General features: G+C 38.5%; 1 non-coding gene across 1 annotated transcript; it reads right to left on the bottom strand.

Moving 5' to 3' along the window:
* Positions 1 to 10895: 10895 nt before the first annotated feature.
* LOC112781148 (small nucleolar RNA R71) lies at positions 10896 to 11003 on the bottom strand. Its single transcript, XR_003191942.1, has one exon. It is a non-coding gene; the product is annotated as a small nucleolar RNA R71 (small nucleolar RNA).
* Between the last annotated feature and the right edge of the window lie 1795 nt (positions 11004 to 12798).

The following is a 12798-nucleotide window of genomic DNA, read 5'->3' as shown; positions in this document are numbered from 1 at the left end:
ACGAAGTAGAGATTCATCATCTGATTTCTTGTGAGATCTACACAATTGCAAATAAGAACTCCACTGAAGCCAAATTGGCTTACCCAAGCTTAATCTCTCTGCTATGTAAAGATGTTGGGGTAAAGATGGGAGTGGATGAGTTCTTCCCAGTCGAGCACCCAATCATCAAGAAGTCAATGGAAGGACAACAAGTGCAAGATAATTCTATCAAAAGGAGGGCACAAGAGTTCCTCCTAGAAATCCCTTAAATTGACTACTGGACCCGCATAGAAGCATCTGTCACCAAGCTGCAAGAGGCTATGGATCAAATTAAGGAAGAATAGCAGAATCAAAATAGCATGCTCTGCAAGCTGCTTAAGGAACAGGAAAAGCAAGGGCGTGAGCTACAGGAGCTGAAGCACCAGAAACTCTCCCTTGAAGAGCCAGGCATCCCACAACTGGAAGAGATACTTGCACCTCCAATGCAGGTTGTTGAGTCCTAACTCTGTGATAACTTTTATTATTAGAGATCTATTTTAAAAGACATTTATTTTTATGTTTTTAATTTTCTGTCTTCTATTATTATTGGTCTGGTTTTATGGTTAATTTAAGTCTTATTTTTATGATTAATAAAATTTAGAGTCTATGGCTTAAAGCTATGAATGCCCTATGAATCCTTCACCTTTCTTAATTGAAAAAATGGTTTTAATTACAAAAGAACAAGAAGTACAGGATTTCGAATTATGTCTTGAAATTAGTTTAATTATTTTGATGTGGTGACAATACCTTTTGTTTTTTGAATGAATTTTTGAACAGTGCATATTTTTGAATTTGTTGTTTATGAGTGTTAAAATTGTTGGCTCTTGAAAGAATAATGAAAAAGGAGAAATATTGTTGATAATCTGAAAAAATCATAAAATTAATTCTTGAAGCAAGAAAAAGCAGTGAAAAGCTTGCAGAACAAAATGGCAAAAAAAAAAAGAAAGAAAAAGCAAGCAGGAAAAGCCAATGGCCCTTTAAACCAAAAGGCAAGGGTAAAAAGGATCCAAGGCTTTGAGCATTAATGGATAGGAGGGCCCAAAGGAATAAAATCCTGGCCTAAGTGGCTAAACTAAGCTGTCCCTAACCATGTGCTTGTGGCGTGAAGGTGTCAAGTGAAAGCTTGAGACTGAGCGGTTAAAGTCGTGGTCCAAAGCAAAAAGAGTGTGCTTAAGAGCTCTGAACACCTCTAACTGGGGACTCTAGCAAAGCTGAGTCACAATCTAAAAAGGTTCACCCAGTTATGTGTCTATGGCATTTAAGTATCCGGTGGTAATACTGGAAAACAAAAATCATTGATATTTTGGAATTTATAGTATATTCTCTTCTTTTCATCCTATTTGATTTTCAGTTGCTTGGGGACAAGCAACAATTTAAGTTTGGTGTTGTGATGAGCGGATAATTTATACGTTTTTTGGCATTGTTTTTAGGTAGTTTTTAGTAGGATCTAGCTACTTTTTAGTATATTTTTATTAGTTTTTAAGCAAAATTCACATTTCTGGACTTTTGGATTTTGTCTATTTTTCTGTGATTTCAGGTATTTTCTGGCTGAAATTGAGGGACCTGAGCAAAAATCTGATTCAGAGGCTGAAAAAAGACTGCAGATGCTATTGGATTCTGACCTCTCTGCACTAGAAATGGATTTTCTGGAGCTACAGAAGCCCAATTGGAGCGCTCTCAATTGCGTTAGAAAGTAGACATCCTAGGCTTTCCAGCAATATATAATAATTCATACTTTGCCTGGGATTTGGTAGCACAAATTGGCGTTTAAACGCCAGCTCCTTACCCTTTTCTAGCGTTAAACGCCAGAACTGGCATAAAAGTTTGAGTTAAACGCCCAAACTGGCACAAAAGCTGGAGTTCAATGCCAGAAAGAGCCTATGCACGTGGAAGCTTCAGTGCTCAGCCCAAACACAAACCAAGTGGGCCTCGGAAGTGGATTTCTGCACTATCTATCTTAACTTACTCAATTTCTGTAAACCTAGGTCACTGGTTCATTATAAAAACCACTTTTAGAGATTCATTTTGTACCTCATAACATTTTACATTAGAACTTGTATTTTCTACGGCATGAGTTTCTAAACTCCATGGTTGGGGGTGAGGAGCTCTGCTGTGTTCCGATGGATTAATGCAATTACTATTGTTTTCCGTTCAATCATGCTTGTTTCTATTCTAAGATATGCATTCGCACTTCAACATGATGAATGTGATGATCTGTGACATTCATCACCATTCTCAACCTATGAACGCGTGCCTGACAACCACTTCCGTTATACCTTAGATTGAGTGTGTATCTCTTTGATTCCTCATTCACGGGTTTGATTGCCTCTCCTGACAGCAGAGCATTCAAATCTGTGAGATCAGAGTCCTCTTTGCTTCAAGCTGACAATCTCCGTGGGATCGACCCTTACTCACGTAAGTTATTACTTGGACGACCCAGTACACTTGCTGGTCAGCTGCACGGAGTTGTGTGAAAAATGTGCGATCACGATTTCGTGTACCAAGTTTTTGGCGCCGTTGCTGGGGATTGTTCGAGTTTGGACAACTGACAGTTTATTTTGTTGTATAGATTTGGAAAAATTTTTCTTTTTGGTTTAGAGTCTTCTATTATTGTTTTTGGTTAAAATTTTACAATCCTTGTTTTATTTTTCTAAATTATTTTAAAAAATTTTCAAAACTAATAACTTCATAATTTAGTTTTCTGTTTGAGTTTAGTTTCATATTTTAAGTTTGGTGTCAATTGCATGAGTTTGTTTCTCTTTCATTTTTTCTGAATTATTAGTGCTCAGAGTATAAAAATTTTTAAGTTTGGTGTCCTTTGATTGTTTTAGTTTTCTTAAAAATTTTACAAAAGCTGCTTTTGGTGTTCATCGTGATATTCAAAGTTTTTCTGTTTGTTTTCTTTGTTTTGATCTAAAAATTCTATGTTTGGTGTCATTTTGTTGTTTTTCTCTTTCCTCATTATATTCAAAATCCCTTTCAAAAATCATATCCAAAGTTTTTCAAATCTTCTTAATTAAGTAATTATTCTAGTTTTTGAAATTTATATTCTAATTTCTAATTATTTTATTTTATCTTATTTCTTTTTTTATTCAGTTTGTTTTTAATTAAATAAAATAAAAATAAAAATATATTTTATTTACAATTCACATCAATTTACTTTTCTCCATCATGGACCTAAGTGGAAATGAATAGTCCAGAAGGACTCTGGGGTCATATGCTAACCCCATTACGGATGCATATGGGAGTAGCATCTGTATACCTCCCATCAAAGCAAGCAGTTTTGAGCTAAATCCTCAGCTCATTATCATGGTGCAGCAAAATTGCCAGTATTCTGGTCTTCCACAGGAAGAACCTACTGAGTTTCTGGCACAGTTTTTACAAATTGCTGACACAGTATGTGATAAGGAAATGGATCAGGATGTCTATAGATTATTACTGTTTCCATTTGCGGTAAAAGATCAAGCTAAGAGGTGGTTAAATAACCAACCCACAGCAAGTATAAGAACATGGAAACAATTATCAGACAAATTTCTGAATCAATATTTCCCCAAAAAAAGGATGACACAGCTAAGGCTGGACATCCAAGGCTTTAAACAAGAGGACCATGAATCCCTTTATAATGCCTGGGAGAGGTACAGAGGGATGCTAAGGAAATGCCCCTCTGAAATGTTTTCAGAATGGGTACAGTTAGACATCTTCTACTATTGGCTTACAAAAAAAGCTCAAATGTCTCTAAACCACTCAGCTGGTGGATCTATACACATGAGAAAGACAATTGCAGAGGCTCAAGAGCTCAAGTATCAAAGGTTTAACTAACATATCCGCAAAATGCATCCCTCAAAGCATTAAAAACTCAAAGGCAGCCTAAAAGGTAGCCCAGGAGTTTAAATGTTTGTTTTTCAAAATAAAGGTTGCAAAGAAGCAACCAAATGTCAGAAAAAGTCAAACATAAACAGGACTAGTAAAAACATAAGCAAGTTCAAAAGTCCACAACTCGGACTATAATACAAACACAGAAAGTTATAGAGGATCCAAATTCTTCCTAGTAGTAGCATCCTTGGCTGGAGGAGGAGGAATGGTCGAGATCAGGACAACATCAACAGTTCCATCTGGCTGGTTCAAGAACTGCACATCAGGCTCGGACTCTGCATGGACGACGTCTGAAGGGACGGAAGAAGCTGAGGCTGCTGAGGTTTTCCCTGGTGGCACAAGAGGAGCACCCTCATCATCATCATTAGGGGCAGGTACGATCTTGCTGTCCTCCACGAGATTATCCAGACTAAATAAAGTGAGGTCAAGCTCAGGGGCAAGAACCCGGACCTGGGCCTACAAATTTTCATATGCATCGGTCACACTCTCCACCATGTGACCTTGGAACTCAGTGTAATTAGCTTGGGTAGACTGAAGTCTCTCCCTAATTTCCAGCAGCTCTCCATATGTACGGGTATAGCTCTCCTTGTACTTCTTCGCTGTTTCTTCAGCCAGGTTCGCAGTTGCCTCAGTAGTAGTAGCTCGAAATTTCTCCTTCTCCACATCCAACTCCAATTTAGCCACTTTAGCATCAAGATCATCATTCAAACCTTTAATTCTATCAAACTCCGACTTGGCGTCTTCCATAAAGGCCTTAGTCGCATGAACAAGAGGACAACACAAAATAAGGCCGCACCCAAGTTGGCCATTCGAATACTATTGCTAGTAATAAAATCTAGATTATGAAGGATGGACACATCATCCAACGGAACTTTACCATGAGGAGATATCACCTCGGTAGCAAAACCCACACCGTCAAAATCTTTGCTATTCAGATCATAAGTACCAGTAGTTTTTTTCCACTTTGGAGGAGGACCAACAGCAGTAGGAGAGGAGGCAACACCAGAGGTTGGTTGAACAGGGTCAGATAGAATCGTCCGAAATCATGGTGTCGGAATGATCTACCTCGGGCCTGAAGTGTCAGAAGTCGGCTTCTTTGGGGGCACCTAAGAAGACCCTTCTCCTGGGGTCTTCGCTGTCAAGTTTTGTGCAGTCGTCGCCTTCTTAGCCCTACAGAAGGCCTTCATGGAGTCTGTAGATTTCACTATTTCTAAAAAGGAATTCAAGAAAACAGTCACAATCACAGATGGAGGCGAAATCCCAAACCAATACAAAAGTACACTTTGCACAAAAGAAGAGCTTAGGCACTACCTAGCTCGGAACTGAGGAGGGAAGGATCTCCTAGAAATCTCTTGGTGTCCAGATGAGGAGGCTCCCCCCAGTGCTCCTCTAAAACATTCACAAAAGCTTGTTCCATCTCATCCAAACTCTCCCAAGGATATTTGAGAACTATAGGATCTTTTTGCCACCATAAAGGAATGGTTGGCTCATTATTTTCATCTAAAAAGAAAGGTCGAGCGTCCTGAATAGCTCGGACCTTAAAATAGTAGTTCTTAAAATCCCATAAAGACTCATCAAACATTGAAAACACTTTCTTCCCCAGGGTAGCCCGAAAAGAAATCCAAGAAGCCTGCTTCTTGGCCACCCCGGGTTTTGTCAGAACAAAGAGATAAAGAAAAAGTTGAATGAAAGGTCGGACACCCAATTCTTGGCACAATAACTAAAAGATCTTTATAAAGACCCAGGACTTAGGATGAAGCTGAGAAGGGGCCACATTACAGTTCCACGACAATTCGGTCTCAAAAACAGTAAAAGGAATGGTAATATTCAGTAAGGAAAAGAAGTAATCATAGGCATAGAAAAAGGGACGTTCTTCCTGACCTAAGGGAGGAAAGCTAACCCTCTCCTCAGGGTCAGGCGACACCAGTTCATAGTTCTTCTCATCCTCCCTATTACTACAAATCCTATGAAATTGCCTAAGTTTCTCATAGTATTCTGGATTGATGAGTCCAATTCACACCCCTATTCAAAAATTGGTGAATTAGTTCTTTTGGCAAGCGCACCAAAATTATCTTCAAATAATAACCCACAGTGGAGTGGGATCATATCCATAGAAATTGGCAAATTCGAGCAGTTTTAATTGATTGATGAATTAGTCAAGCGGATCAATAAGATTGTGAAGTGCAGAATTGTAAATGACATAAATGTAAATGACTAGAATATAAAGAAAAGCAATAAAGTATAGAAATAGAAATGGCAGAATGTAAAGTGCAGAATCATAAATGACTTGAATGTAAATGGGAATGGAGAATTGCTGAATGTAAAATCAAGCTATAAAGAAATAGATGGATAAGAATGGGGAAATTCATTGAGATTGGGAGATGTTGTCTCTTTGGATCAAATCTAGCTTAGATCCTCTTCAATCATGCAACTCATTAACCTTTTGGCAATCATGATTGATTGAGCCCCAATCCCTTGGTGACTCAATCTCTCAGATCTTGATCAATAGCCAATTCCTTGGTCTAATTGCTCATGAAGAGAGATATGCTTGGTCCCTGATTATACCACACATCATTATAGGTCCAAGTAGAGGGAGGATTATATGTCACATATCCAAACACCAAAAGACAGATTCTACTCAAGTGTGAGAAGGGATTTTAAGCATGGTTTCATGTTTCCTTTCCCAAGGTTCCCATAAAACCCAATTGCATTCAATCTCTTTCCCAAGATAATTGAATGCTTAAGCATTAAGAACAAAATTCCTTCTAGAAAATCAAATAGAAGATGAAGAGAAGAAGAATTTCACAATTATCAATCCATCAAGTACAACAGAGCTCCCTCTCTCAATGAGAGGGAAGTTAGCTACTCATAGCTCAAAAAGTACTCAAAAGTGAAGTGTAAAAGTGGATCTAAAACTGACTGCTTAACCCCCTTTCTTCAGTACTCCTTGGGGGTATTTATACTACTCCTAGTAAAATAAAAGAATTACAAAAGTGAAAAAGGAAAATTACATTTTTGGAGGGAAAAGAAGCTCAATAAGTGTGATCTCCCAGCGTGTGATTGGCGCTCTAGTGGCGTGTCACATGCCCTTCAATTTTAGCTTGGCGTGCCACACCCAGCCCTTCAAGTGGCACGCTCGTCTCTTTAGCAACCTTGGCGTGCCACGCCTTCGAGCTCAAGTGGCACGCCATAGTGGAGTTCTTGTGTTGGCGTGCCACGCCTCCGAACTCAAGTGGCACGCCCTTTGTCTTTCTCACTTATCTTTGCCTCTGGAAACTTGAACTAGCATGCCACGCCTAGGGTCTGGCGTGCCACGCCCTTGCTCTATGCTTGGCTAAGCTTCTCTAGAAAGTTGCACTAGCGTGGCACGCCCAGGGTCTGGCGTGCTACGTCCCTTTGTTAGTGAGTGGTTCCTCTGTTTGGCGTGCCATGCCACGAACTCAGGTGTCACGCCCCAATGCTTCCTTGCTCTCTGAATGACACTGGCGTGCCACGCCTGTGATTCAAGTGGCACGCCTAAGTGAAGAATAGTGAGTCGCGAGCCACGCGTTCGATACCAAGAGGCACGCCCCATGTAATTGACCTCCTTCATCCTCTCTGGAAACTTATACCAGCGTGCCACGCCTAAATGTTGGCGTGCCATGCCCATGATCTTGTCTTGGTTCCAGTATTTGGCGTGCCACGCCTCAGACTTCAAGTGGCACGCCATAGTGACATGCTTGGGTTGGTGATGAGCGGATAATTTATACGCTTTTTGGCATTGTTTTTAGTATGTTTTTAGTAGGATCTAGTTACTTTTAGGGATGTTTTCATTAGTTTTTATGTTAAATTCACATTTTTGGACTTTACTATGAGTTTGTGTGTTTTTCTGTGATTTCAGGTATTTTCTGGCTGAAATTGAGGACCGACAGGGTGCGTTGATCATTTACACTGAGAGGATAAGATGAAGCCATTGACAAGGGTGATGCCTCCAGACGATTAGCCGTGCCGTGACAGGGCATTGGATCATTTTCCCGAGAGATGACCGAAAGTAGCCGTTGACAATGGTGATGTATCACATAAAGCCAGCCATGGAAAGGAGTAAGACTGACTGGATGAAGATAGCAGGAAAGCAGAGGTTCAGAGGGACGAAAAGCATCTCCATTCGCTTATCTGAAATTCCTACCAATGATTTACATAAGTACCTCTATCCCTATTCTATTATTTATTTTCGAAAATGCATTACTGTTTGATATCCGCCTGACTGAGATTTATAAGGTGACCATAGCTTGCTTCATACCGACAATCTCCGTGGGATTCGACCTTTACTCACGTAAGGTATTACTTGGACGACCCAGTGCACTTGCTGGTTAGTTACACGGAGTTGTGAACCATGGTATTGGCACCACGTTTTTGGAGCCATTGCCAGGGAAAGAAAGAGCGATGAATTTTACATAATTAAAGTGTAATCACGATTTCGCGTACCAAGTTTTTGGCGCCGTTGCCGGGGATTGTTTGAGTTTTCGGCATGCTTTTGGTCCGGTAACATCAGTGCCAAGTTTGGATCCGGCAACAACACCAAGTTTTTGGCGCCGTTGCCGGGGATTGTTTGAGTTTGGACAACTGACGGTTCATCTTGTTGCTCAGATTAGGTAATTTTCTTTTTGTTTTATTTTAAAAAATTTTTCAAAAATATTTCAAAATTTTCTCCTTTGTTTTTGAAAAAAAAAATAATATAAAAATGTTTTCAAAAAATTTTATTCAAAATTTTTAAGAATGAATTCTAGTGTTTCATGAAGCATGTGAAGCCTGGCTGGTTGTAAAGCCATTTCTAAATTCTTTTGGACTGAGGCTTCCAACCATCAGTTGTTACACGACTGTAGGGTATGTCAGGCATGTCATGTCTGAATTACATGCTGAAGCTTGGCTGGCCATTGGTCATGTCTAGTGTTTTGGACCGGAGCTTTCATTGAAAGCTTGGCTGGCTAGTGAGCCATGTCTAATTCCTGGACTGAAGCTTTAGACTAAGAATGCAAGATTCCTGGAATTCATGTTAAAAATTTTGGAATCCTTATTTTCCTTTTTCAATTAATTTTGGAAAAAAATACAAAAAAATTAGAAAATCATAAAAATCAAAAATATTTTTCTGTTTCTTGTTTGAGTCTTGAGGCATATCATAAGTTTGGTGTCAATTGCATATGCATCTTGCATTTTTCGAAAATTCATGCATTCGTAGTGTTCTTCATGATCTTCAAGTTGTTCTTGGTAAGTCTTCTTGTTTGATCTTGATGATTTTTTTGTTTTGTGTTGTATGGTGTTTTTCATATGCATTCTTGAATTCCTTGTGCGTAAGCATTAAAGAATTCTAAGTTTGGTGTCTTGCATGTTTTCTTTGCATTAAAAATTTTTCAAAATTGTGTCTTTGATGTTCATCTTGACATTCATAATGTTCTTGGTGTTCATCTTGACATTCATAGCATTCTTGCATTCATCACATGTTTTGATCTAAAAATTTCATGCATTGCATCATTTTCATGTTTTCATAAAAATTCAAAAAAATAAAAAAAAAATTATATCCTCCCCTTTTTTCTCTCATCAAATTCGAAAATTTGAGTTGACTTTTTCAAAAATTTTTAAAAATCAAATTGTTTCTCATGAGTCAAATCAAATTTTCAATTTGAAAATCTTATCTTTTTCAAAAATCATACCTTTTTCATTATTTTCGAAAAATTCAAAAATCTTTTTCAAAATATTTTTCAAAAATATTTTTCTTATCTTTATCAAAATTTTCGAAAATAATATTAACAATTAATGTTTTGATTCAAAAATTTCAAGTTTGTTACTTGCTTGTTAAGAAAGATTCAAACTTTAAGTTCTAGAATCATATCTTGTGATTTCTTGTGAATCAAGTCATTAATTGTGATTTTAAAAATCAAATCTTTTTCAAAACTAATTCCTATCATATCTTTTCAAAATATCTTCTTATCTTATCTTTTTCAAAAATCTAATTTCAAAATATCTTTTCCAACTTCCTAACTTCTTATCTTTTCAAAATTTGTTTCAACTAACTAACTAACTTTTGTTTGTTTCTTAACTTTTTCAAAACTACCTAACTAACTCTCTCTCTCTCTCTAAATTTCGAAAATATCTTCCCTCTTTTTCAAAAATTTCTTTTTTTTATTAACTAATTAATTTTTTTTATTTTAAAATTTTTTGAAAAATACTAACATTTTTCAAAAACCATTTTCGAAAATCACTAACTCTTTTTCAAAAATATTTTTTGAAAATTCTCCCTCTCCCATCTTATTCTATTTATTCATTCATTTACTAACATCTCATCTCACATCTCAACCCTCCTCACAGTTGTGTTTCTTCCATTACATTACATTCTTTGTCTCCCCCTCTTCTTCTACTCACACAGGGACCCCTATACTGTGGTATAAAGGATCTCTATTATTATTATTATTTTTCTGTGCCCTCTTCTTTGTCATATGAGCAGGAGCAAGGATAAGAACATTCTTGTGGAAGCAGATCCAGAACCTGAAAGGACTCTAAAAAGGAAACTAAGAGAAGCTAAAATACAACAATCCAGAGATAACCTTTCAGATATTTTCGAACAGGAAGAGGAGATGGCAGCCGAAAATAATAATAATGTAAGGAAGATGCTTGGTGACTTCACTGCACCTAATTCCAATTTACATGGAAGAAGCATCTCCATTCCTGCCATTGGAGCAAACAACTTTGAGCTGAAACCTCAATTAGTTTCTCTGATGCAGCAGAACTGCAAGTTTCATGGACTTCCATCTGAAGATCCTTTTCAATTCTTAGCTGAATTCTTGCAGATATGTGATACTGTTAAGACTAATGGAGTAGATCCTGAAGTCTACAGGCTCGTGCTTTTCCCTTTTGCTGTAAGAGACAGAGCTAGATTATGGTTGGATTCTCAACCCAAGGACAGCCTGAACTCTTGGGATAAGCTGGTCACAGCTTTCTTAGCCAAGTACTTTCCTCCTCAAAAGCTGAGCAAGCTTAGAGCTGATGTTCAAACCTTTAGACAGAAAGAAGGTGAATCCCTCTATGAAGCTTGGAAAAGATACAAACAGTTGACCAAAAAGTGTCCTTCTGACATGCTTTCAGAATGGACCATCCTGGATATATTCTATGATGGTTTATCTGAGCTATCAAAGATGTCACTGGACACTTCTGCAGGTGGATCCATTCACCTAAAGAAAATGCCTGCAGAAGCTCAAGAACTCATTGACATGGTTGCTAATAACCAGTTCATGTACACTTCTGAAAGGAATCCTGTGAATAATGGGACGCCTATGAAGAAGGGAGTTCTTGAAGTAGATACTCTGAATGCCATATTGGCTCAGAATAAAATATTGACTCAGCAAGTCAATATGATTTCTCAGAGTCTGAATGGAATGCAAGCTGCATCCAACAATACTTAAGAGGCTTCTTATGCAGAAGAAGCTTATGATCTTGAGAACCCTGCAATAGCAGAGGTAAATTATTTAGGTGAACCTTATGGAAACACCTATAACTCATCATGGAGAAATCATCCAAATTTCTCATGGAAGGATCAAAAGCCTCAACAAGGCTTTAATAATGGTGGAAGAAACAGGTTTAGCAATACCAAGCCTTTTCCATCATCCACTCAGCAACAGACAGAGAACTCTGAACTAAATACTTCTAATTTAGCAAACTTAGTCTCTGATCTATCTAAAGCCACTGTAAGTTTCATGAATGAAACAAGATCTTCCATTAGAAATCTGGAAGCACAAGTGGGCCAGCTGAGTAAAAGGATCACTGAAATCCCTCCCAGTACTCTCCCAAGCAATACAGAAGAGAACCCAAAAGGAGAGTGCAAGGCCATTGACATAAGCACCATGGCCGAACCTACTAGGGGAGTGGAGGACGTGAATCCCAAGGAGGAAGACCTCCTGGGACGTCCAGTGATCAATAAGGAGCTTCCCTCTGAGGAACCAAAGGACTCTGAGGCTCATCTAGAGACCATAGAGATTCCATTGAACCTCCTTATGCCCTTCATGAGCTCTGATGAGTATTCCTCTTCTGAAGAGAATGAGGATGTTACTGAAGAGCAAACTGCCAAGTTTCTTGGTGCAATCATGAAGCTGAATGCCAAATTATTTGGCATTGATGCTTGGGAAGTTGAACCTCCCTTGTTCATCAATGAACTAAGTGGTCTGGATCAACTGGCATTGCCTCAGAAGAGACAGGATCCTGGAAAGTTCATAATACCTTGTACTATAGGCACCATGCTCTTTAAGGCTCTGTGTCACCTTGGTTCAGGGATAAACCTCATGCCCCTCTCTGTAATAGAGAAACTGGGAATCTATGGGGTGCAAGCTGCTAAAATCTCATTAGAGATGGCAGACAGTTCAAGAAAACAGGCTTATGGACAAGTAGAGGACGTGTTAGTAAAGGTTGAAGGCCTTTACATCCCTGCTGATTTCATAGTTTTGGATATTGGAAAGGAAGAGGATGAATCCATCATCCTAGGAAGACCTTTCCTGGCCACAGCAAGAGCTGTGATTGATGTTGACAAAGGTGAACTAGTCCTTCAATGGAATGAGGACTCCCTTGTGTTTAAAACTCAAGGATCTCCCTTTGCAACCATGGAGAGGAAGCATGAAAAGCTTCTCTCAAAGCAGAGTCAACCCAAGTCCCCACAGTCAAACTCTAAGTTTGGTGTTGGGAGGCCACAACCAAACTCTAAGTTTGGTGTTGAACTCCCATATCCAAACTCTAAGTTTGGTGTTGGAGAGTTTCAACAATGCTTTGAACATCTGTAAGGCTCCATGAGAGCCCACTGTCAAGCTATTGACATTAAAGAAGCGTTTGTTGGGAGGCAACCCAATTTTTATTTATCTAACTATATTTTTCTTAGTTATATGTCTTTGT

The sequence above is a fragment of the Arachis hypogaea genome, chromosome 19, assembly GCF_003086295.3.
Source record: "Arachis hypogaea cultivar Tifrunner chromosome 19, arahy.Tifrunner.gnm2.J5K5, whole genome shotgun sequence".
In the NCBI taxonomy this organism is placed as follows: domain Eukaryota; kingdom Viridiplantae; phylum Streptophyta; class Magnoliopsida; order Fabales; family Fabaceae; genus Arachis; species Arachis hypogaea.
The sequence above is the reverse complement of the archived record's forward strand: the minus strand, read 5'-3'. Positions and strand labels throughout refer to the sequence as shown.